Raw genomic sequence first — 4,607 nt, forward strand, 5'->3', positions numbered from 1 at the left:
GTTGTCGAGGGGGTGCGTGGGAGATGACGGCCAGCTCACCGAAGGAGAAAACGGGCGGGAAAGGCGATCTCCCCCCGTGCTGACAGGAAGGTGATCTCGATCGGCCGACGACTCCAGGACGGCCGGCGGACGAGATCTGGCAGGGTGGCCCGTAGGATTCGAGGAACTGTGTGGATCCGGCCGGAGGTGCTTGGTGAGGTGGTGGTCGAAGGCCTCGGACGCCATGAATGGGGATTCGATGCTTTTCTCAAAAAAGGATGAGGGGAAGAGGGATAGCGTGGGATCTAATGGCAACACATCACTGGATCGGAGCACGTCCTTCCGACCAGCCGAAGCTTCGGCCGGCGCGCCGTTTTCAAACGTTTTCCTTGCTCTAATGGTTGAATAATCATACTGAATCTCTAACATTGTTTATTGGATCCATTCATAAATAAACAACAATTATTTAAAAAGGTAATTTCTCAGCAATCTCTCGGCTGAAAGACAGAAGAGTTCTTTAAAAAAAGTTTTTTTCATCTTCAAGCAATGTTGATGTCAATGAAGAAGAAGGCCAAGAAACTAATCCCAAGCAGGAGTTACTATAATTTGGTCCTTATTTGAGGTAATCATGTCACTTTCATTTTGCTATCTTTTTAGTCTTACTATCCTAATATGACAATTCCCAACAATTATTATTAGACATCTAAAACTGAGAATGTATGACTAAAAGTTTACTTTTAATATTTTGTGAATGAAGTTAGACAAATACAGGTTTATGTAGTGTTCAAACACAAATGTATACATATTTTTTAAGCGGTATAGCTAAGATTTATTTATCATAGTCCACATGAAGTGGTATAAAAAAGGATCATAGGGATAGATGAACCATAGATGTCACCCCAGATCAAGAGTGTTTGAAAACTTAGCTAACCTATCTGCATCAGTGTTTGATGCCTGACCTTCAAAAGTAAATTTACAATTAATTAAACTAGCTCGCTGCTTAATCTCGCTAATGATACAACTATAAGTGCTACTAGTCCCTCTTTCAATGTCGTTCACCACCTGCTTTGAATCGGAGGCACTTATAACATTTTGAATCATCAAGTCTTCTTTCAGAGCCAAAGCTGCTTGGCATCACCTCGACTGTGGCTACGTCGATGATTCCTCGAACAACCAAAGAGGAGCTGCCCAAATATCGTCCATCATCATCTCGGCACACTGCGGATGCCGCTCCTCTCAACTTGGACTTTGCCACGCTTCCATCGACTTGGATTTTTGTGTAACTGGCGGTGTCATGGACTAGGGGGTACTCAACGCGTCGTCTCCCGATCAGTTGGATTGGACCGAGAACCCCCATGGCCGTATACTCATGGGCCAGTCCGGACAGCTGCCGCATACAAGGAAGAATCAACAAGACTTGGCGATCAAGACAAGGACTCCTCCCCCACCGACGTATTCGGCTAGGACTCTTGTTATCCTAGGCCTCTAGTGCATTATATAAACCGGGGCCGGACTAGTTGATAGATATAGATACAACAACAATCATACCATAGGCTAGCTTTTAGGGTTTAGCCTCTACGATCTTGTGGTAGATCTACTCTTGTACTACCCATATCATCAATATTAATCAAGCAGGACGTAGGGTTTTACCTCCATCGAGAGAGCCCGAACCTGGGTAAAACATCGTGTCCCTTGCCTCCTGTTACCATTGATCCTAAGACGCACTGCTTGGGACCCCTACCCGAGATCCGCCGGTTTTGACGATCGTCATGTTCGGATGAAGGCCTTCATCAACACCAACTCCGATCTCTATCAAGATCATGGAGGAGTCATCCATGGAGCTCGGGGGCTCAACGTCAACATTGCCCTCAGGCGACCGTGCTGTTTTTCTGGATAACAAACTTGTATCCGCCGCCACCGCCTCCTCGAGTGTCGCCTAAACTATTACTTCGGTGGAATTATGCGGAATTAAGTCTACAACAACCCTACAAAAATTTCGTTGAGTTCCGATGGAGGAATCTCCGGCAATCTCCGATATACCGGAGCCCTGTTGAATCTGGACGAGAATCCGGACGAGTTTAGGGCGTGGTATCCAGAATCTAGCTCGGATGTCCTTTGGAGGATCCAACCGTTGATTTGCTGCGGAATTCCCTTATCTACCACCTGCCAAAAATTCAGCTCGATCCGACCGTCCAAACTCCGGGAAACTTCCGATTAGTGCATCACTTTTTGAATCTGTTTTCTGCGCGAAAATGAATCCGACCCGAGTTCGTCTTTTTTATGAATGGGATTTCGGACATCCTTTTTGAAGGAAGTTTTGTGTGGGGTATTGTGTTTTGTTCCCGAACACATCCCACTAACTTTAAGATCTTTTGAACATGATCTTCAATATCATGCTGGTGTCAAACCAGTCCGGCAATATTGCTTCACGGTTGCCGACCTGCGCTAGACACGTCGTCACTTTGTTGAGTCAAGCTCAACTTCTTCGGATCATCATCTTGGCAAGCTGAACAAGAGTCCGGCATCGCGAAGGATAAATCATCACCAACATCGCCGCCCCACGGATTACATGGAGCGGGCATACCGGCATCGCCACACGGTCGCTTCATCAAGCCGGCATCGACCACGTCACGACCTGCGTCGGCAGGGCCGCACTATTGTTTCTTCAAGCTGGTGTCCATCACGCCGACCTACTTCGACATCTCGGCTGGACCGGGGGCTTCGCCATCTCTTCATCAACCTACTTCGGACACTTTGGTGTCACTAGCCGACCAGGCATGGGCGCGCGGATCGAGTCCCAATTTTGGGAATCACCTTCCTTCGGATTGCTACAACAAATAAACTAGGTGCTATTAATCCTAGTATTTCTTTTTGCTTGTTTGGGTTAAATTTTTCCCAAGGAATTATTACTCTGGTTAGTCCAGCATATGTACATAGGTCTATCAAATGGTGGCCGCATGATCGACGGTCGCATGATGGTTCGGTCAGTTTCCGTACACAGTTCGGCGAACGTCGCATCCGGAACTCGGACCGACCTGTGAATCCAGCCTTTGCCACGCCTTTATTGCATTACGCCGACGACCTGCATCGACATCGACTTCGGCGCCAGGCCATATTTCTTTTACTACTCACTTTGCATAAATTATTTATTATGCAACATTTTTTTTAGGTCCTATTATTACTATTATCCCCGGTCTGCACTATTTTTTGTGCACAGGAAAATGATCCAGTCGGACTATATCCTTTGACGTCACCTCGGCTGGACGGGGGGCTTCGTCAACACTTCATTACCCCATGCCAGGGACTTCGGCATCACTCTGCCGTCCTGCATTGACCGTGCTATGTCACCACTTCAGAGTGTCGAGCTCCTTGCTCCGCCACCTCGGGACCGGCTTGGGGGATGGAACCTTGTCCCGCATCAAGCTCGGACCGCGTCGTCAATACCGAACACATTAACCAGCTAAGTTGCCTTCATGCTCAAAGTTTTAAATTTCTAACTTGTGTTCGGTTCGACCAAGAATTATATTTTTTTGTAAAAAAGTTGCTTGTAAAAATTTTCCTTGTCGAAACTTTGTTCGCACACACTTGACGCGCTACCCGCGCTCATTATACCTGGGGGCTTCTTTAACAGAAGCTTATTAATACGGGTTTTATGCCCAACACATGTGCCACACTTCCGCATGTACCTTTTATTCACCATTATATGCATCGATATGACTTAAGTTTTGGCCAAGCTGGGTTGCCTGGCTCCTGTGCTTACCCCTACGTTCCCGATTGTTCGGCTAGGTGGTAAAGGGAGCACATCTGTGATTGTTACTGCCGGGTCAGCCGGATATGTACCTCAGACTGGGTGAAGCCGAAAGCTAGCGTTCTTAAGGGAATACTCCGTCGGTGAACTAAAAGATGATTTCTTACCTATTTATTTACCTGCCCCCAGATGTTTTTCTGCTCTTTTCGCAGTCCGGCCATGCACTTTAGGGCATGCCTCCCAGGGAAAGGAACCCCTAACGGAACTATTCTCCCTGGAAGATGTTTCTTACTAACCATATAATATAACATAACTAGTTGGGCACTTGTCTGATAAAGCACTAATGACCCCTACGCCTGGTCTCCACGCATGCCCCGGTTTTTATAACCGCGAGGGTATTCGGACACACTCCGGACTATTGGGTCCAGAGGTTGAAGCGAAAAGGTCCGCTACGACAAACGATCTACAATCCGGCTAGAAGGCATTCTACATGTCACCTTACATTTTATAGTCAACTTTTATCCAAGACGCTTGGGGGCTCTTATGTTTATTTGAGTCGTTTCATACTAAGTGTTTTTCTTCTTAGTCGTTGCAAAGTTAAAGCACGGCAGAAGCACTTTTTTTTCTAAAGTCCAATTTTCGGATTGGCACCGAACACTTGATCTTGTTCGGACGTCATGTTTTTACTGACGTTTTTTGGTTTTCCAAGCTTTTGGCACTTTTAACTATTTGTGTGTTTTCAGCACAAGTCTCGCAGTGCAACGCCGGACACCTTTAGAGATTCGGCAAAAACATTCTCGGATGTTGCTATATATGCATCAGCTTCGAATTGTGTCTTCGGTCAATAGTTGGGTTGCCCGGCTCCCGCGCTTGCCTCCTA

This window comes from Triticum aestivum, chromosome 3B (genome assembly GCF_018294505.1).
Source record: "Triticum aestivum cultivar Chinese Spring chromosome 3B, IWGSC CS RefSeq v2.1, whole genome shotgun sequence".
Classification (NCBI taxonomy): Eukaryota; Viridiplantae; Streptophyta; class Magnoliopsida; order Poales; family Poaceae; genus Triticum; species Triticum aestivum.